Below are 22,500 nucleotides of genomic sequence, written 5' to 3'. Positions count from 1 at the left end.
GTGTAGTAAATAACAGGAGGTGTCAAAATGTTGCTTAATGACCTGGATGTCTATCGCGTGGAATATGTGAGTGCAGATCTGCGCTTGAGGACGTGTGTTCGGTTCTTTTGAGGCCTCAATGTGCAGAGACGTTTAGAACAAACGTCCTGACGTTACGTCTGTTCATCATCAGCACACGGGACACAATAATAGTGATAATCAATACTTCTAATTCAGACGTCTGACCCCCTGTGGCGCGTGAGAGGCCTGTAAACAGTGTCTCCATGACACCTCCCCAGTCGCTTACTGACATTCAGGCAATTGTTTGGTTTTCTTTATGAAATTGTACGTCTAAAAAATATGCAAACGGGCATTACCTTCGTTAAATATGAGCTCATTTGCATACATTTCTGGAAGAGATATCAGAGCGGTGGATGAAGCCAGGTTCAAAACGTTGGTTTCATGTTGTTGACATAATAGAGTCAAAGGTTTTTTTCTCAGCTGGTTTTGGGGGGAAAATTACTGTCAACTGCTATTAAAAAGATCTATTTCCTCCATTTTATTTATGAATAAAAGCTATAAATGAGGCTATGAATGACATGTGAACACGCCCCTCTGAACCATTCAGGATATAAAGACAAATGGAAGAAGATTGAATCAATACTGAAGTTTCTTTTCGAGAAAATGTGTTAAATGACATTTTGAAGACACTACAGGTGAATAAAATAACTTATATAACTAATAAATATCACCACGGAACCTGGTGAGCAAATTCACATTAACCTTACTGACATACAGACAATAATATTTTGTGTTTAGGGTTTCTGAAGTTTAAGTGAGCAAATAAAGCCGGATTCAGCAGACTTTGTATTTGTATACTTAATATGATATTTTCTTCGCAATGTAGACGTTTGCAGGTTTGCTTCTTACATTTAATGACCTGCTGTCACCGGGATGCTGATGAGGACGAACAAACGGCAAAATAAAAGAAAGTAAATGGGAAAAACGCATGATGAAGAGAAGTTGGTGGACGAGGAGGAGGAAGAGGAGGAGGAGGAGGAGGAGGAGCAGAGAGCTCCAGGGCTCACCTTCTCCTCCTCTTTTCAGGATGGGGGGGAGGACCCCTTTCTCCAGGAGGAGGAGGGGGACATAAGGGGGGATGCTCAAAGCAAAGTGAAAGGAAAGGAGGGTGGTGGCGGTGAACTCAGCACTTTCCTTATCTTCTCTCGCCCTCTCTCTCTCTCTCTCTCTCTCTTCCTCTCAGGACTCCCTGATCAGTGGCGACCAGGAGCTGAGCTGAGGCTGAGGGCTGGCTTAACGGGGCTCAGCACACCGTCACGCTGCCCAAGAACCTCCCCCGCCCGCCGACTGAGGTGACTAAGGGTTTCTGAGGGGAGAGGGTGGTGGTGGTGGTGGTGCGGGGGGGGCGGGGGGGGCGGGGGGGTGGGGGGGGGGTACTCTGGCTCTGGAGTCGTCCGGGTTTCCCCAGGTTATTCATTGTCATTGGCGACAGTCGTCCTGGCACGAGCGTGGCGAAAGTGACCTCAAGTGGAGGAGAAAGGAAGGAAGGAAGGAAGGAAGGAAGGAAGGAATTGATGAGGGAGCACGAGAGAGTTAGAGACTGCCGGAGCCGGCAGCAGGAGAACTGCCTGATGCAGCGGCTTTTTGGGTTATCCACGCTACGGTGCAATCTGTGTGGGGCGATGATGACGATCACTGCAATGATGGGGATGATCATGATAATGACACACACACACACACACACACAGCCAGACACACTCACACACGTACAGCAGTTGGCGCGGATGCACAGAGGACCTGCACGGGCATATCGACAGATAATTCCTATTTAATCCCATCAGTTATCCGTTCGTAGGGTCACTCTGTCTGTCTTTAAGTCCAAGCTGTCTGTCGCCTGTCGTCCAGAGCAGACGCTGAGCAGACGCTGAGCGGTGAGCAAGGTCCCGCTGTAGGTTGTGTAACACGCAGACATGCGCGCACACGTGCGTCTGTGTGCGTCTGTGTGCGTCTGACTCGACCTGTGCGTGCCGAGGGGCAGCGCAAGAGAAGCTGCGGCCGCCGAAGGACGAGCGAGGTGCGGAGGGGGAAGTCGGAGGCCGAGCCGAGCCGAGCCGAGCGAAGCGAAGCGGTGACCCTGCAGGCCTGCGAGACCCCGAGGGAGGGGGGGGGAGCCCCGTGACGCCCGTGACGCCCGTGACGCCCGTGACGCCCGTGACGCCCGTGACGCCCCGGGGCGCGCTGTCCTCGGGACCCGAGGTTAGTTCACCCGGCACCTATTTGTTGCGCAGCTGTGGAAAGGCCTGACGCCGCCGTGTCAGGAATATCTAGCCCAGGTGCGGATGAACATGTCGCGTGCGTCTGTTAACGGCGGAGAGGGAGGAGGGTCGTGATTTATTTCGGTGGATATTAAAGCGAGGAGCGACTGCAGTGGCATCTCGATGCAGCGGCACTGACAAAGTTAGCAAACTTTTTTCCCTCCCCCCTCCCTCCTTTCCCTCTACTCACAGTACCTTTTCTCATCCTTTCCTTTTCCAAATTTAAACGCTTACACTAAATGGATCTGCTGTAACACACACACACACACACACACACAGACACAGTATATGTCTGTGTGTGTGTGTGTGCAGCTGTGTGTGGTTGTAAAGTGAAGCATTATGGCAAAAAAAAAAAGCCTGAATAATTTAGCGCTCACATTATTTTCTAATGCCATTCTTTAGAATCTGACTGTGTCACTCTAACAAATGCGCGTGTCGGAAAGTTCAGGGGATTTTGTCGGGCGCCTGTGAACGGTGAGTGACGGCAACCAGCCGACTCTCAGCTCCCTCTCGTCTACCGACGGCTCCGCGTGAGCCTCGTGCACCGGGCTCCTCTCTCGGAGCCGACGCCACGGCGAATCAAACCCCCCCCCCGTCCCACTCCACCAAAAAAAGGCCCCATATTTTATTTATGTGTCAAAAGTGCGGTGGAAAAAAAGAAAAGACAAAAGGAGGGCAGGAAGGAGGGAGCGGGGCGTATCACTCTATCCGTCGGTTGATATCATTCCATCCATGCGGATCAATTCTCCCAGACAGAGGGAGATGAGAAAGGAGCGAGCGCAAGACGGCGGGCGGGCGGGAGGGAGGAAGGAGAGCCGAAATGGTGGTCGTATCGATTCGTCAAAAGAAATACAGCGTTGAGTGTTTTGCTTAAACGTCCACATGAACCTGAGCTGTCAGAGGTGGGCGGGCGCACGCTGACGTTTGGCCACGCCGGCATAGATTGTGGATTTTCCACTCGGCTTAGCTCGACACAGTCGCAGCCGTCAACTCCACGCGGGAACCCGGCTCGCTCCGAGCATCATCCGATCATCCGGAGTCCCAGTCGTCCCTGAATGTGCCACAATCACTTAAGACTTTTTACTCTTTCGGGGACTCTTTTTCCATTTACTAGCTTTTTTTTTCTTCTTCTTCTGAATCTCTCAATAACGCAAACGCATAGACTGTGGCTTTCATTTCACTTCTCTTTTATGAGATCATTTTCATTGCTCGCTATAAACGCAATTCATACTAATCCAACATACATAATTCATGGGGAGTGCGGAGCGCCGGCGTTGCAGGGACTTCAGGTGTTGAAGAGTATTGCAGTATACTTTGTGATTAAACCACATAATCAGGTATTATATACGTAATGGCGAGCCAGGACAGGTGGGAGGAGGCCGCGGTGACTTTCACCCAGGAGACCTCTGTTTGTGTCCGGAGTGAAACCAACGCTGATTTATTCGTCATGAACCAAGTAGTGTTGTAGCCGGAGCTCTGCGGGAGCTCGTGGAGGCGCACTGGTGTTAAAAATGCACGGAAAATAACAAAACAACTGTCAATCAATTAAAATACTTAACGTCAATTAATCGCGTAATTGTCCACAGTTAATTGCATATATAATCGCACCTCCTTCTTCTGTTTAGAATATACTATTAAAGGGAGATTTGTCAAGCATTTAATGCCCCAATCAACATGGGAGTGGACAAATATTATTGTTTTATGCAAAGGTGTGGATATTGAATATTGGAAATCAATTCGCAACACAATAAAACAATGACATATATTGTTCATAAAGCTCGTAGGTACAGTTTTGGGCTCAAAGACGCAATACTTCATGTTCATTTAAGGCTTTCTGGAGGTTTTGGAATGAAGCTCTGAGTTACAAGAGGTTGTATTTGTAATTCATGAGAGAGAGAGAGAGAGAGAGAGAGAGAGAGAGAGAGAGAGAGGGTGAAAGTGGACTTTGCCTGAAATGTTTTATTATTGACTTATTGATAATTCATTTGAATGGCAACATTGTAACATGCTTTACCTTAATATGTGAAACAAACTAAATCCCAAGAAACATGTTGCGTTCCTAGAACAGCTACTTTGTTCACGCTTTACTTGTAGCATAACTTCTCCATGATTACAATTGCAACTTGGCACTGACCTAAGCCCCATATTCCTGCAAGAGCCCCCCCCCCCCTCCCCCCAGCCCCAAAAGAAATCAGTTTTGAACATGGTCATACATCTGCAGCTGCTTAGGCTAATCACATTCCTAAATTGTGAATAGCTAAAGCAACCTTGGTAAGATTTGGAAAGAACAACACTACGACATTGTGTTAAGATAAAAAAAAACTCAATTAAGACCACCCACGCAAATTGCGCCGACTGTGGTTAAACTCCCACATCAAGAAGAGACCAAGATAGAAACTCGGCGCTTAACAGGTTCAAGGAATCTGCCAGCGATCCTGTCGTGTTTATCCTCTCTCCAAAATAAAATGTAGTCAGTCCCATATTTGACCATGGAGGGTGAGAGGAAAAAGCCCGCTTCCAGTCTGCGACTACATACCTGGCGCAAGGACAAGAGTGGAGGGGGGAGGGGGTGAAATTAAAGAGCAGTTAAAGAAAACCGGAAAAAAAAAACGAGCAGAGAGTGTGCACAGAGCCATAAAAGGGATAGTTTAACCATTGATCGAGCGCAGTGGTGGAAATGGCAGCTGTAAATCAATTTTATCTTGGAGCAGCTAAAGAGTGTTTTCTAATGAGGTTAATGCCACATAATGGCTAAATTCTTCTGCTTAAAAGATGCCCTCAAGGTGGTGGCGAGAGATAGATGTCGCCGCGGAAAGCTTAGCGCCTCGCCATTCAACGGCGAGCAGACACAGGCCTTCTCCTGTCGGGGAAATTGTATCCTAAATGATGTTAATCCTTTATTTGTTTGAAGGTTTCGGGGGGTCAGTGTATCGTTCAGCACACCTTTTGTCTAGACGGCTGCTCGTATCGATAGACGGATAACTGTGGCTGAGATATTGGGTATTTAGTAAATAATTCAGCCTGTTTTCCACGTCCAATACGAGGAGCTCCTCCCTGACCAGAACTCCGGCATGTACAACAATTCAAAAAGTACTTTTTCCTAATGTTTCGGGAAGTGGATCACTCAAATTGGAACAACGGTGGCATTTTTTTGGAGGGGATACCGCTCGTCATCGCTGTGCTTGCATGGAAGGGGCCGGGCACCGCCGCTGAAAGGACAGAGTGACCCGGCGCTAACAGATTATGAATCAAGTTGACCTCTGGCAAATAGTAGTGTTCATGAAATCCTTTTGTGTTATGGTAAATGAGGCCTGAACGCCCCTTTCTACACACAAGTACTGCATACATAGATTTCTTCTAAACATACACGTTTGTCCATAAAATCACACATGCACTAAAGTCGGCTTTTTATTTTGTCCTCAAGGAGGGAATTATTTTCCACAAACAAGTAAGGCATGCAGAACTTATATTTATGCTTGTTTTATTTAGAATGCAAAAACTATACAAAGAGACAAAGACAAGGATAAACACTCTACATACCACAGACTGGATTACTTATAACTTAAACTCAGGTCACTTGGAGGAACAAAGCTCTTGCTAAAATGAGTCTTTTTTGCTCATGAGTAGTGTCCAGAAGAAAAGGGGGTAATGTTCTCAAAGAGTGGGTGATCTGGGTCATGTGTGATCAGGCAGGAGGTGACACTATACTTCAAAGTTGGGGCTAGGAATACCAGTTTGCCGGGTGAATTAGTAATCTGTAACAATTATGGTGCTTATTGGGGATTGCAAGCAAATGGAAACACAGATGGCGCCATACAGGAGTACTGGTCCAATAAGGCTGAGATACAGGAGGAGAAGATGAGGTTGGAAAGACAGCCGATTTAGTTTATGGAGGCCTGTAAGTGTCTGTTGATAAAGCTTGTAAATGTCCACGTTGGGCTGATTGAAGCTGAGGTTATTGCAGGCTGTAATTCCAAAGACTCCACCGCCTCTACCTTTTCTCCTTTGATAGCGAGATTGGTGAGATCGGTTAGACTTTTAGATTTCTTGCCGATCTTCATCCACGTGCTCTTCAAAGCTCATTCAAGGCTGGGTCATTGTGGCATCAGGCGAAGCAAAGTCAATGTCCTCGTTCCTAGAAGCATCGTTTCGATCTTCTTGCGGGAAGCTGCAGCATTCCCAGACATGATCAGGGTGTATAATCCACCAAGTGTTGGCCTTCCGATAGGGATGTGACAGGATTACCTTCACAAGGAGGTGGCCAGGAGAAAACCTGATGAGATACCCGGAACAATAACTGTTGTGTAGTTCATACTCTTGGCAAAAAGCGTTCTCCTCTCCTTGGCTCCGTCAAGACTTGGACTTTAAATTGACTCGTCTCATAGCGAACATAATCAAGCATGTAGTATATGAAGCAGGTGTAAGGTCATTGGAATAAAAATCTGAATTAACCTGTAGACGATGGAACATTTGAAGAAAATGCCACCGAATGGATGGAGTTCAATGGTCTAAAAGCTGCCAGAAAACTTACTAATATTCTCTCAAAAATAGGGTGAAGAACTGTACTTTGTGCATCCAAAGACAATGTTTCTTGTGTGTCTTACCCAGACACAAATACTCTGGGCTCCTGTGGGCGCATGGCAGCCTGAACAGTTGACAGTTTGCGAAATGAAACGGGTGGGCGAGTTTTCGAAAGGCCAAGAATGTTGGTTCCAACCTGGAGCTCGTCCAGAGGTAATTACAGAGAGCAGAACACCACGCGAGTGGACCGGTAGGTGATCCTGCATCTTTACTTCTGCGCGGCCGTGCCCGTGAACGTGCTTCGCTGCACCTCCCTTCGCTGGGGTCGGGGCCAGGTTAAGTAGGCAGAAGGAGGAAGCTTCGGGAGTCAACAACCGGCGCAACCGCAACCGATGCGCGCAGGGATTCCCAAAGCATCCGGTGTCAAGACTAATCACGGGCTAGCTAAGCTAGCTGGCACGTCAGCGGCCGCGGACGTGTTAAAATATTACATTACACAAATTACATTAGATAGTAATGGAGGCATACGGAATCCTGTTTGTCTTCGGCGAGAGTGATCCGAGGAGCCTGTGAGCTGAAAACTAGACTGCACCATAAAGTTGTTGACGGAGAGACGCTCCTAATTTTGAAATGCGATGTGGAGACACTGTGGGTGCATTGCATTATGGGAGAGGCTTGGAAGGGCTCAGGTGATGTCGAACTGGCTTAAGGAATTCTGATTCATATCCGTCGCATCGGAGCTGGATATTCGCTAGTTAACTGTTGAACTAGTCCGACGCTGACCGCACACGTCGATTCAAGGAATCGCTCAGTACCAACACGAGAACGATGCATATTTAAATTAATGCTATCATGCTATCATACACCCCCTGTGTCTGCAAACCATTCTGGTGTGTGTGTGTGTGTGTGTGTATGTGTGCAATACAAAAAAAATGTAGTACAGCAAGCGTGTGGCATGAAACTTAAGGAAAGTTCATCTCCACAGACCTCTCGCATTGATCACTGGGGCCCTAAAGCTATTATCATGATCTAATTAGGTTTAACATAAGTCTGTGTCACGGCCCGGTGCAAGGCTGCCTTGTCCCCAATTCCACACTTTCACAGCATCCCTTTTTAAAATTAGCACACATGTGCCACACATGCATGCAGTGAATACTAATAGTTTTTTTTTCTTCTTTTTTTCTTCTTCCCCAGTTGCATTAAGATCCACTTTAATGTCAGACCGAGGTCTAACAGGGTGATGTAATTCACAAACGTCCAGGTTTCCTCTGCCAGGACCAGTACGTAAATTAGTGGAAAATATGTTAAAAAAAAGGAAACTAGACATGAAGTGGAATAATTTAGTCTTTTACATGCTGTTATTCCATAAAATAAACAGAGCTTGAATGAACTGTCTTTAGAGACCTTTATTGTTTTAAACAGCAATTATATGTATGTATGTTTATTTATATATAAATAAAAATATATAAATATACTTTGTTGCATTTTTTTGAACGGTATATATATATATATATATATATATATATATATATATATATATATATATATATATATATATATATATATATATCTTTTCTGTTGTGTCTCATAATTCTCCCAAAGATGCAACTTACAGACTAAACTCCTTCCTCTTTATTACTCTCTCGGGATCAGCGATGGAGAGTAGCCGCAGTGATATTTATTTGAAAAATGTGTAACTTTATCTGCAGCTGTCGCCGTCGTGTTTTCACTTCACGTCCGCCCGGCCGTCCCGTTCCCGTCTCCGTGATATCTCGGGGAGGAGAACGTATCATTTTTTAGCACAAACGTCCACTTGGACCGATTCCGATTGTCCGCGGGCAGAAGGTCACGCCGACCTCCAGACACTTTTGTTTTTTTGGCCCCAAACTCCAGAATTCATATGTTAATTAGGACAATTTCACACAAGCGTCTTGGAGGAAACGGCGATGAAGCGATGACATTTTGGACAGACGCAGATGTAAACTGCAACTCGACTTGTTGGCGGAGGCATCCGACCGCGGTAATTCTAGTGTTTGATACGTGATCTGTTTTCTGTAGTGAAAATGACTCGCATGTCTCACAGTTCCGGTGTAACTTGAAGACGAGACTGACTGTAGATTTAAGCCAACCCCTCCCTCTTCTTCCCCCTTTCTCCCCCCCCTCTGCTCTCTGTATTCCTTTGAGCTCTGAGTCGGAGACGATCTGAATCCCCCAGCCTCAGAAAGTGTAGAAGGTCAAACATGTAGCCAGTGACCTAATAAGAGGACCTCTGAGGCGGCGGCCATTAATACAGCTGTCAAAAAAAAAAAAGGAAGAAAAAGATTCCACGGGCAGAACACTGTATTGAATTTGTTTTATGTACCTTATATCTAGGCTGCGCTGCTTTTAATACAGCTGTGAATTACCCACTCTGACACCTTATTCATTTCCAGCATGATTAGCGGCAGTGGTGTGCATGGCTGGCGCAGTGGGTGGCTGTGGCCCACTGCACACACTCATGGGCTCATTATGCCATCGCGCAGGTGTAATGGAATGGACCCCCCCGCCCCTCCACCTCCCTCCGCAACACACACACACACACACACACACGCAGGCCTCCTCGCATGTACAAACTCAAGAACATGAAAGCTTGCACACAGACTGAATACAGTGGGCCCTCTTGGCCTCTTCACAAAGAAACTTTTTTTCCCAATGTTGTACAATCTGGGCATCCACTACAGTCTTATTATTTCAGGGCCAGGCTGAGGGACCATGCTTCAGTCCCCATATAAGGGGAAGACAAGTAAAAAAACACACACACACACACACAGACAAAAAAAAAGCGTGTTAGAGGACTCTCCCTCCCTCTCCACTACTCCTCTGCTATTATGAATAGTGGCGGTAAGAGAGAAAAGCATATCCTCCATTTGAATCCGTTCATGGTTCCTGAAGGACCACTCTCGCCAGACGAGGGCCCTTTTTCCTCCCCCCTCCCTCCCCCGCCTCTCTCTTTTGATTGATATGTGAAATCCGTCTCTCTGCGCAGCTCTAAAGGCAGTCCCTGTGTGTGTGTCTGAAAGGTGCTCATTGTTGAGCGGAGACCACTTTGTCAAGAAACAATCCTGTTCCCAAGGAAGCCGAGAATGTCTTAAAAAAAAGATACAAGCCCTTATTGTGTACATTTGGGGAACTTTAATTTTGTGTGTGAGGTCATTTTAATCCTGATGAATTTTCATAGCGGCGGTTGTAGTTCAATGGCTGCTCGCCCTAATGCTCTAAAGAAGGAGCAAAATAAAGGAAGAATGGGAAAGGATGAAGAAAAAAAACCCACCCACGGGCCTCCGTCGGACAATCCTGAACTTAGTGTGTCACCGAGAGCGGGGAGGAAGGGTAGCGGCCTTTGTTGACGGACACATTGGGATGTATTTAAGTTTTACAAAGGAGGGTCCCTCAATGGAGGCTTGATTTCTGCTACAAGGTTTAAAAATGCGCGGCCTAAGGACAGATTTGCCACAGGATAAAGGTTGCGTGGTGTAATCTCTTAGTGCCACAGAGGCCGACGTGAGCGAACCACCCAAGTGTCTGAACCGGTGCCAGACGCAGGGGAGGAGGAGGCAACAGGCGTCTCCACCGGGACGCTCGCATCGCGGCCGACGGGACGAGTGAGCGTCCTTAATTGGCAGATCGGATCCCTCCTGCTCCACTTTACCAACGTTTTCGACCGAAGCAAAACTTTCACACAATGAAAAGTCGTGTTGTTGTTCTTTATGATAATAGATGGGTAACCTCTGAAACTAATGGTCCTATTTGAGCCGGCGGTCGGTCTTTTCATCTGAGCTGCAGGGCTGTTTTGTTGTCGGCTGGGCCTCTGGCCTCGTGTAGGTTTAGCCGGGATGCGAGCCTATTAGGCAGACGAGTCCACGCGTAAACACAGAGCAGCTGAGAATGCCATACTGAAGCGGGTGAAGACACCAGATTTGTGTACTTTTTTCTTTTTTTTTCCCTTTCAGGAAATTAAAGCACTAGATAAACACATGACGGGTTTTATTTTGTTGCTTCTCACAAAATGGTCGCGGCGTCGCAGGAGGCTCGCTCATCACCATTGTGGCTAAATGGAAACTGGATCTTATTTGAGAAACGGCAGGGTGAGACCAAACAGCGTGATTCATAATGGTTATTTATGTACCATGTTGCTGAGACTCAGCAGGGAGCGAAGGCATGGTCTTTACTAAGTACGTCTGTCTGCTTAGTTTCTCCTCAGTCGAGCTCGTCTTCCTGATAAATATTTCTCGTATGGATGCCACACACACAAAAAAAAACATCGTCTCCGATGTTTTCTGATCATTCCCAAAATAATGAGTGTAGAAACTAGGTGCATTTAAGTTTCACTGCTACATCGTGTCGGAGGAAGACTTGGGCAACCTCTAATTTGGCGACGGCTCCTCAGAATGCCTCCAAATACCAACAGCGAGCAAACATACGTGCACATGAACACACCGCCACGGACACTTGTTCCCTCTCTTTCCTCTAGCCGTCCTTTCTCTCTTCCTCTGCTTCTCCCTCCTCCCTCCTTCCCCTCTGTTCTGAGATGCAGAGATCCAAGTGCGCAATGGTGCATTACTAAGGACACCTGCTCTGTTGATGTGGCCAGGCAGATTGACTGTGCACTCATGAGTGTGTGTGTGAGTGAGTGAGTGTGTGCATGCATTTATTCATTCATCAATTTAGAGGCTGAGACCGGGACCAAACCTATCAAAATGGTTCTGAAGTGAATCTGTCCAGTTCTGCCTGAAATGATGCATAATTGGCTGTTAATTCGGTGCCTTGCAGACTCGTCGACGTGGTGCCCTTCTCAAGGTTTGCCACCAGACGGTGAGAAGCTCAACTCACGCCGCCATGAAGGATTGAATGGCGAGGCAGATAGCGCAGGTCAACGTGGACCTTTACGCTTGTTCGGTAACGTTGTCGCGTTGTCGCGTTGTCGCGTCAGGCAGTCTGCGAAGGGCCGTTGTTATTTCTTCACGCTATAGTTACATTGTTGCATTTTTGCTTTGCGCTTTTGTGTTCAAGCCCAAATGCCGTCATTCAACGCATCCTGAAGTTTGCATCATGCAGACGTTGTGTGTGTGTGTGTGTGTGTGTGTGTGTGACACAGCCCAACACATTCTCACCCCCCACTTGTCAAACACAGACTCGTGGTCCAGCGATGACCGGTGACCCCTCCAGTGTCAGTTTTGGACGTCTTGGCGGTTTCCACTCTGTCGCATGACGTTTCTTTCAAAATAAAACGTCATTCTCCAGGACGTTCATTTTCGGCAACAAAGCCACAACAGAGTGTAGTTTATGTTGAAGTCACGTGACTGAAGAGGGACCAGTGTGATGAGCTGGCAGTGAGAACGATTATTTTACTCATCCACCAATACTTTAGATAACTACAAAACTATTCATTCTGAGAAACGAAAAGGGTTGTACGTCGTTCGCTGCGCGGCGTCTTCGGCCTCTGCTTCATCCCTGAGACGCTTCGGCCTCTCGTGTCCCAGGAAGCGAAACAAACAAAAAAACACGCCGCCTCACTCCCACTTGTCATTTCATCAATTTCTCCAAAAAGTAAGTCCTCCATCCAGAGCGCCAGAAACGGACAAAGAAGGGCACAATGTGTCCTGTTACATTATCCTCCACTTTCTCTCCTGCTCGCGTGGAGAAGAAAAAGAGTGGAAGCGAAAGGGGAGCAAACAGAAATACTTTTCTTCCTTCCATTTCAAAGACTTCTGTTCACCTTCCCCTCCCCAAAAAAAAACCTGTGCCCTTACCCCCGCCGCACCCCAACCTACATACAAAAAAACATTCCTATTCACTTAGTATGTAGGTCACATTACAGTGGTGTCTAGCTGTTGGATATGGGCTTAGATAACTGTTTGTCGAGTATTAAATGCTTTCGCTGCCTCAGCAGCCTCTGCCACTGGTATTTCTCACACAACCGTGCTACTGAAAGGAGGCAGCGCCGCAGCAAAAATCATGTCACACACATGCGCACGCACACACAACGCTTTCAACCTCCTGACGCTTTTATTTGTGTGTGTGTGTGTGTGTACTTTAAAAGAAGCAAAATCTTGTTTGCATAAAACATTCGCTTCTTCTTCTCGTATAAAAGTGCCCCTTTTCTTTCTTTCTTTCTTTCTTTCTTTCGTTTTTGGTGAGCGAGGTTGAAAAACGGGGCCCTGAAAAGCGAGTTGGAGCCGCATCTGTACACGGAGAATAGGAGGCGCACCCGTTGACCCGAGGTGGCAACTCGAGCAGATGAATCTCTGCTTTTCTTTCCTCTTATCCGTGTTTGCTTTGGGTGACCTTGCTCAGCGGTCCCCGATGCAGCGTGTTCACATAGCACCGGGCTAATGGCTTAGATAGGGCCCCCGGCGTGGCCGGTGCTCTCCACCCCAACAAGAGGGGGGGGGGGCAAACACCACCACTACCAACACCACCACCTCCACCTCCACATGTGACTCCTTCACTCCCCGACTGCAAGCCGATACACTCGCTGCAACCCTGTGAGTCAGGAAGTCACACCTGCTTTTATAGCAGCAGGATCCGAGCGAGGAGAGTGTGTGTGTGTGTGTGTGTGTGTGTGTGTGTGTGTGTGTGTGTGTCTTCGCTTATGAGACAGAAAAGACCAGGAGACAAGAGGGGCACCACGCTGCTGTACAGTTTTGCCCTCTGTTGTCTTTGCATGAAATGAAAGATGCAAGAAGTGTGTGTGTGTGTGTGTGTGTGTGTGTGTGTGTGTGTGTGTGTGTGTGTGTGTGTATCCTCCCCTCCCTCTGTCCTTTGTATGAAATGAGCCCAGATGGTGATTGATTTTTCAAGTGCTGACACCCCTGCTTGAGAAGCACCCCTCCTTTTTACACACACAGACACACACACACGCACACACACACAGAGACACATACACACACGCACACACTCTTCTTTGTGCCGAGCAAGTGAGGCACACTAACATCTCAGTGCCATCATCATCTTTGTGACTGCCAGCAACCACCATTGATCGGCAAAAGTATGCATGCAAACAAACAGACACACACACACACACACACACACACACACACACACACACACACACACACACACACAAGCGCAGGGCAAATAAAACAAAAATAAAATATGAAAAAATATCATAAAGAGACCAATCATTTCGGTGACCGACGCAAACGTTTTTTTCATTTTGATTTAATTATGAATTATGTTGGCTGGACCCAAAAAAACCCAAAATGAACCCAGCAGTTTGAGAAGTGTCGCCCTGAAATAGATTGTGTTGCGTTAAAGATCAAACGTTGCGAAAGCTGAGGAAACTTTCTGCAAATAAATACACACGGTGTGAAAAAAATAACAAGGGTCGTGCACAGAATGACCTTGTGAAAGAAGAGAGAGGGGAAGAAAACACACACACACACACTCACACACTCACACACACAACAGAAATATAGAGATTTAAGCGTCATTTTCAAGGGGAAAATCTTTGCAACAGACGAGCAGAGAGACACGGAGCGATGGGAGCGGCTGCAGAGCCGGAGCGCTGTACGCAACAGCAGCCCCATTGAGCTAAAGTGGCTGTGTGGCTAAATGATGTCATTGGCTAACTAGGCGTTCTCAGGCCATTGCCTCTGTTTGCGTGACTAAATACATACAATTAAGGCCCAGGCACTTCTCAATCTCTGTGAACTCATTGTTATCCCCGGGTTCAAGTGCACTGATAATGGGGGCCAGAGGAAAACAGGCGTAGCAGAGAGAGAGAGAGAGAGAGAGAGAGAGAGGGAGAGAGAGAGAGCTGGTGGGTAAAATAGACATCTCATTATTAGTGGCATTCTCTTTCACCCCAACAGCGCTGCTAAAGCCTTGCTCACTCATCTGTCCCTTTTTCTTCTTCTTTTCCTGCCTGTTTTCTTTCTTTTCCCCCCGTGGCTCTTTCTCTTTTCCTCCACCTTTCTTTTTTTTTCTTTCTTCTTCTTCTATGATTTGCAAACATTTCCTCTCTTCCTCTCTTTCTTTCCATCCCCTCTCTGTTTCCGTGTCTCTCACCATTCTCCCCCTTTGTTATGTGAGGACGCTTTGTGTGTCAGCGGCGTTGGCTCACATACACACTGGCTGCTGTTCACATAGGGGCCCGGGGATGACACGCACCTTCTTCTTTCTTTCTTTCTTTCTTTCTCTTTCATTTTACCAGCGTCACCAGCCGCACTGTGTGAACCCATGTTGTGATAAATCCATCGGGGGACAATTTGGACAAAAAGGAAAACTCCAAAAGAAGTAACTAACCGTCAGTGTGTGTGTCGCATCTAGAGCAGTGGAGGTCATATCCTGGTCCTCCTCCTCTCATGACTCACTCACACACACACTCACTCACACACACTCACACACACACAGATTGAGTGTAATCGTCTAAAGCGAGACTTCCCTGATGGCCCCGACACTTGACAGTGATGCCCTCAAGTCTAGGAGAAAACTCTGTAACTGGAGAACGATTGCTTCTGTCTGTCTTGAGTAACTGGATCACTACGCCGTCCTCCCTGCCCACAGGCACACACACACACACACACACACACACACACACAGCAAAGACACACAGATATTCTTTCCCAGATACACACACACGCAGTCAGATTTACAGATAGACACTACTAGCCAGAGAGGAATGGACGCAAGCTCACACACAGAAGCAGCCGGAGCGCACTGCTGTGCATGACGAGGTGTGTTTGAGGCGCGTTGGTGGTGGTTGGTGGGGGTGTGTGTGTGTGTGTAGGGGTGAAGGGGGGGGCGAGGCTGTCGGGGAGGGCGTCGCATTCTCCTCCAGTCGTCGGCGGGGCGCGGCGGCTGGTAGCCTAGGTAAATGGATCTTATTTAGCGGCGCGTCAACACGTGTAAGGGGGCTTACGGCTCATTACTCTGGGCCCCGATCCTCTCCGCTCACCCACTGATGGATGGCAGGGGCTGCTGGGAGGAAGTGCAGGTGGGGGATGGAGAGGGGAGGGGGGGAGGGGAGCACGGACATCGACCTCACCCTCCTCCCTCCTCCCTCCCTCCCTTCCTCGCCCTCTCCCGTTTACCCTTCCTCTCCCCTCACTTTGCGCCTCTGCATACTTTTATTCGCTCTTTTCTTGCCTTCAGTGTGATCTTCATGCGACAGATGGCCGCGTTTATCTTTTTCTTTATCTAACTGACACATAAGAAACACTGCGCCGAGGACTAAATCGCAACCAAAGAGAAATGTCAAAGAACAAACAGTTTTGCAAAGTATTTGGTTTGATCGCTCTCGGTACACAATAGGCCCTTTTTCCTTCTCGTTTCTTCCCCTCCACTCGTGACATCTTGACATGTCTCAGAAGGAAAAAAGCTCCGGCGTAACACAACGAGTGATTTCCACTTTAGCTTCTGCAGCTAAAAGCGCAGTGATGAGGTCACTCTGCAGGTATTTGTCCTGCCGCTGGCCGCGTGGTGTGACACTTTATGAAGAGAAGTCGCCAGTGGGCTACAAATCTATTTCTATTCAAAGATGGGAGGGGCACTGGGTGAACGCACAGGACTTTCACCCAGGAGGCCGCTGTCCCAAGCCCAGTACCCGACCTTTAACTTAAGCTTTTCTTGCCGAAAACTCTACGTAATTGAGAATTGAGACGTTTCTTCGTGGTTGGAACACGATAACGTTGATACACACATGTAGATGTGTTGATTCGGGTTTGGAAACGTCAAGACCCGACGTATCCGTGAGAAAAGACTTGAACAACTTGAACTCTCATGCCCCCCCCCAGTCTTTTATAGAAAACACAAAAGACATTAAAGTGCTTCAGTGTATGATGTGGGCATGTTCAGCGTTACTCCAGACCACCAGAAAGAAGAAAGTATCACCACAAATAGTAACCCACATTCCTCAAGAGATCCAATAAAAAGAAAGAAAAAAACGATTCAAATGTTCCTTCCAGGTTTCCGTAGAGGCGCGTGGACATTTTAGCGAGCGCTCACCCTCGTTACCTGTTGCTCCTCGGGGACTTTGACAGCCTGTGATTGGCTGAGGAGGCCGGCCTTCCCTCCAGCAGTCATCTGTACGTGGTGAACTTTTAAACCCTTACATTAGCTCCCTGACACTTAATTGTTACCAGCACACAAACCTGCACTGTAAACGTCTCAACCGTGACACACAGCTACCACACACACACACACACACACACACACACACACACACACACACACACACACACACACACCCAAACACGCACACACACTGCTTCCAAAAGCACTGAGTCAAGTCCCTCTCTAAAGCTTGTGGAGCATTCCTCTCATTCGTGGAAGCAGGGCTCTCCTAGTGAAGCGCTTAATTGGCTGCAGATTGCTCTTTAACCTCAGGGTTACACACGCGTGCGCACACACACACACACACACGCAGACACGCACACGGCTCTTCTGCAGGCTGCGAAAAGTCTTAAGGGAAATGGAGTGTGGTTTTTACAACTCTGTGGGGAGGTCAAAGGTCAACAGATTTGTAACAATCTCTGAGGATCTGTCAATCAAGGCTAAGACGACTCACACGACACACACACACACACGCACACACACACCCAGACACACACATAAACACACTCACAGGCACACATCTATTTCAGATGCTTGATCTGTCGCCTCGATACGCGTCTTCTTCCGTCTTCTTCCGTCTTCTTCCCGTCTTCTTCCCGTCTTCTTCCCGTCTTCTCCTCTGCCTGAATCGGATGTGCGTCTGTCCGCCTCTCCTGCCTCCTCTCTCCTGCCTCCTCTCTCCTGCCTCCTCTCTCCTGCCTCCTCTCTCCTGCCTCCTCTCTCCTGTCTCCTCTCTCCTGTCTCCTCACAACAGAAGCCCTCACTGTCCTTAAGAGAAAGAGGGATTTACAGTTGTTTTTTTGTTGCAGGCCTCCTAAGAGTCTTCTCAGTGCAGTGAGGGTTTGGAGTCCACAGAGCTTGTTTTAGACGTATAACTCCATTTTACATCGTATGGTAAAATAATAATGCACTTGGACGTTTCTGACTTCATGTCCTTGTTTGTAATTCAAATATTTTCTTTTACTTTTTTTTTGTTAGCGTGCATGCTTGTGTGTGTGTGTGTGTGTGTGTGTGTGTGTGTGTGTGTGTGTGTGTGTGTGTGTGTGTGTGTGTGTGTGTGTGTGCGTGGGCGTGTTAGCCTCCTCTCTCGCTGCTCCCTATTGTTTATGATACATGGGGAATATGCTCTTCTGCGTGACTCACTCCTCTTCCAGAAGAATCAAGATCTGTGCGTTTCTCTCCCAAATTAGCTTTTGCACTTTTATCCTAGAGCATGAAGGGACTTACTGCTAATATGATTGTGTTCGACGGGGAAAGAAACGAGAGGGGAGAGATTGAAAGAGAGACAGAGGGGGAGAAAAGGAGAGAGAGAGAGAGACGGAGCATTAGTTATCCCAAGCAGTGAGTCAGTTAACATTGAAATGCTGGTTGTTGTTTTTTTGCGGCTTTTTTAGCGGCGTCCAGACGTCTGATTTAATGAACGATGGCTTGCAAAGAGAAACAGTTGAGATTAATTCTTGAAAAGGAACAAAGGACCCTGGTAGAGACTAGTAATGCCTGCCAGTCATTCCATTGTACAGGCTTATGAATGATTAAGCTACTGTAGCAAACAAGGGCAGATCATATTACGGACGCCATTTTGTCAGTTCCCCCTGCAATCTTTCAGATCTCCACCAGTCGTTCACCAGATTTATTCCAAGCAGGATGATGGAGGTGTGTGTGTTGTGTGTGTGTGTGTGTGTGGGGGGGGTGGGGGGTTGCAGGCAGGGTGGCATGCTCAGAGTTAATACCACAAATTGTTGTTAGATGCAGGTCTCCCTCTGCCATGCGTTTTGGACAGGAAGGTAACGTGATTGGCTTTGTTCAGTCTTCCTGGCAGCCGACACCAGCTGACATCTGTTCCCTCCTAACCACTCAGACTTATCTCCATCAGGGAACACACACACACACACACACACACTATCACACAGAACAGACATGTGCGCACACACCGATTCACACGGTCATACACACAACCATACTTGTGCTCACGAGGGAGAGAAAAAAGCACACACACACACACACACACACTGTCACTCTCACACATGTGAGCTAATTTTGTGATAATGGAGAGTTCAGCGTGCCAGTTTTAGGCTGGGTCACAAAATAAATGCGTTCACATAATGTACCGAAACCAACAAAAGAAGAAGAAGAAGAAGAAGAAGAAGAAGAAGAAGAAGAAGAAGAAGAAGAAGAAGAAAAGACCACAAAGTGATTGCAGAGCGAGACAAAAAGCGCCAGCGTATCACATGTAATGAATCTACATTGCATTGAAGTCACAATGAGAGAAAACTGGATTGGCGTGAGTTGCAAAAGAGGGCAGCGAGCGGCTTGATTCGCTTCTGCATTCAGGGCCGACTGCGGCGGCGCCGCAGATCTTATTGCGTCGCTAATTTAAATTATTGGCGGCCGAGTCGCTGGCACCGAGCGCCTGGGCGTATATCTTAGACATGTGGAATCTGAAGGCAGAGTGGCATGAACGCTTTTTCCGGGGAGGCGAATGAAGAATATCACTCAGTTTTGCCCTCTCTTAAGCAAATAGCCGTCTGCGAAAAGACGGCCCCCTTTTTCCTTTTCTTTTTTTTCGCTTCTCTTTTTCTCTCTGAGATGAGAGGGTGACAAAAAATTGAAGAAGAAGGGTGTAGAAGAGGAAAAAAAAAGGTCTGCGTGTGAGAGGGGGAGGCTGTTTGAAATTAGCCCTCCACTCTGGGGTCCTGGGAAATGAATGTGACATGTCCAGATTTGGTGTTTTTGTTGCAATTACCAGAAAACACCAGATGAATTCTTTGCAAGCCATGTGTGCTGGTTTGTGTATGCATGACTGTGTGTGTCCGCATTTATGTATGTATGTGTGTGTGTGTGTGTGTGTGTGTGTGTGTGTGTGTGTGAGCGAGTGAGCAGGTGGCAGGCATATTTGAAGATGACAGTAGGGGTCTGACCCATGCCAGGCCCAATAAAGCGGCCTTGTGATGGAGCTTATGTGACACGAGGTCCCCGGGGCTCTGAGGTCTCCCTCGCCTTCACACACACACACACACACACACACACACACACACACACACACACACACACACGTGCACACAGTGCCCCGTGTCCCTCGCGCTGCTCGCCGTCATGCAGTGGAGGCCCGTTTGAGGTCTGCGTGTGGTCTGACGTCGGCGCCGCGGATCCAAGTCACCTCTGCACTCGGCACGCCGCCGCTCATGTTTCCAGTTGTCGCGGCCGTCCGCGGCGTGTCTGGAAATGTTTGCTTACACTTTGCGAAGGCGAGCCGAGTCATTTGGGAGTCGGGTCGGTGTTGTGCTGTGCGTCACACTAAACTGGAAAACCGCAGCGCAGTACACAGACGAGGCCCAACGATAATGAAATTTGAAAACGGCATCTCGGAAGAGTTTAAAGGGGCCGCTCTGAAGAGGCGTGGGGGTGAAGTGAGGGTTGCTTTGAGGCTTATCGAGTCAAAATGACTGTTTTTTCCAATGGCGTCCGGCGGCTGAAGGGAGACAACAGAAAACGTTTTGCACCTGTCACACGGCAAACAACGCGGTTAAAGTATTCTTACAGGAGAATACACTTAAAACTTCACAATTTCTTTAAAAATCAAATTTCCCCGTGAGCCTTTCTTCGAGGTTGTCCTGCCGTCTCTTGAACCAGGCTCCTATCGTCGCTTTGGATTCCCGAAAATCAGCCGCTCGTGATTATTTCCATTGGATTAAAAGATGAGTCACTAAACACACAACGGGTCCTTTATATTGCAACGTGAGAGGTAGACAGAGATGGCCTTCATCCGTCGGCTCTCTCTCACACGGAGAACCAGTGGAGATCCTTCATTTCAACACAGCGCTCACAGCCCGAGCTTCTCTCTCGCATCACTCGTTTTCCAGGACTCCTAATAGGTTAAAAAAAAATAAAATAACTGCTCCAAGTGCTGAACATACTCTGTGAATACAGCCATCAGGCTAACATGTGGAAGGGGAAGTTGAGAGTGGCTCCGTCGTAGATCAGCGAGACAGTGATGCTGCCGGGCAGACATCACTGTCTCGGAGAGAAAAAACAGAAAAAGGTTGGATGTTACCTGTCAGATAAACCATCCCCTTCCCCTCCCACAAAAAAAAAAACCCATCTTGTCTCACAACCCCGTACGTTCCCCCCCTCGATGCTCCGGCTCGCTTCCTCCCTTTCCCGTCTTGCCGCTCGCATCGTGTGTGTTCCACCGGGCCGGGACGAGAGGATCGGCTTTACGCGAGCGCGAGACAACAGTAAATGGGGAGTCCTCGCCACCTCGCAGCAACTTCACACCTCGGTGGCGAGAACGGCGGCTGCAGACGGACTGAGAACCGCTCCAGTACCCAGAATACCTGCAACCCGGTGTCAGCGGCAACGTGCGCCGAGCTGTTGCGTTTGGGGCGACGAGGACTGAGGTTTCCAATGCGGCGCTTCATGGGGAGAGAACCAAGATGGCGGCGCGAGGACAACGCGAGCCTCAGCGGCATTTTTTCTTTCTTCTTCTTCTCTTTTTCCCCCCCGGATTCTGCAGAATCAGAAGCCATCGTGCACACGCATCACATGCGTTGGTCACATTGTCGGCCATTTTTCCAGCTCGTCCAGAAAATCGCGAAGACATCGGCTTCTACAAACCCGCGAGTTTTTCTTTCAGTAATGTCGGACGTGCAACTACAAATTATCTCTTAAACTTCAATGTCTTCCTAATTTGTCGGGACTCGCGCTCGTCTTGCTTATTGATTTCACTCAGTTTGTCTTTTTTCTCTCTCTTTCCCACATTTTCCCACATTTGGGCGCTTTCCGTTCCCATGTGTGCCGCTCACATAATTCAGATTTTTCTTATTGATTTCAAAGCTGCCTCCAGAGACGTTGGTTCTAACTTTACTTTCGAAATCCCTCGAACGCCTCGCGGTGAGCGAACGCAGATCTCCGCGCGGCCGCGATGTGTTGAGGGAACCGTGTGCTCGTTCTCTTTCTGCTGACCCGGCCTTTCGGTTGCATCTTCCAATTATTCCACAACTCATTTGCTGCCACAATAAACCCGACGACAAGACGAGGGACCGTTTTTACTTTTCTTCTTTTGCACACAATTCGCCGGCAACGAGACCGTCAGCTGACTGCGTACGGCGTGCACGCACCTGCAACACATTCCTAGCTTCTCCCCCTCATTATCTCCGGCGTGACGCTTTGTGTCCTTTGCTATTGTTTATCATGGTGATTGGATTTTGCTCAGGCAGTATCATGCTCTCTCAGCTATTTATTTAATTTCAGTGTAAGTCAAAAGTTTTGCCGTCTGAGGATTCTTTCCGTCTCGGGTTTTAACGCTACGCGGCTTCGGGACTTTGTGTATTTGTACTTTCTCGGTTGTCTCTGAGCACTTCCAAGAGAGGTAATACGGTAAAACAATTTAAAATTTAGCAAAGTAATGTGGAAGAGGAAGTATTAAGTGGGGCAACCTAAAGAGTTTATTCCAGCAGCTGGGAGTGTAAGGATCTAATGTAGCTGAATAAAGACTTTACCTGATAATGGCATTCACGGTTCAATATACACTGTGTAGAGATGTATATCCAAGCTAAAAGAGCCGAGCTGA

General features: G+C 47.7%; 1 protein-coding gene across 2 annotated transcripts in view; it reads left to right on the top strand.

Moving 5' to 3' along the window:
- The window catches only part of znf536 (zinc finger protein 536), a 198,880-nt gene that overhangs the window by 40,766 nt on the left and 135,614 nt on the right, over positions 1 to 22,500 (top strand). For both annotated transcript variants that reach the window (XM_068576100.1, XM_068576109.1), the window contains exon 3: positions 1,244 to 1,352. The gene's annotated coding sequence lies outside the window, so the exon portion shown is untranslated. The remainder of the gene's footprint in view (positions 1 to 1,243; positions 1,353 to 22,500) is intronic.

This window comes from Clinocottus analis, unplaced genomic scaffold (genome assembly GCF_023055335.1).
Source record: "Clinocottus analis isolate CAN_PGR_092001 unplaced genomic scaffold, fCliAna1.0.p SCAF_1, whole genome shotgun sequence".
Lineage (NCBI taxonomy): Eukaryota > Metazoa > Chordata > Actinopteri > Perciformes > Cottidae > Clinocottus > Clinocottus analis.
The sequence above is the reverse complement of the archived record's forward strand: the minus strand, read 5'-3'. Positions and strand labels throughout refer to the sequence as shown.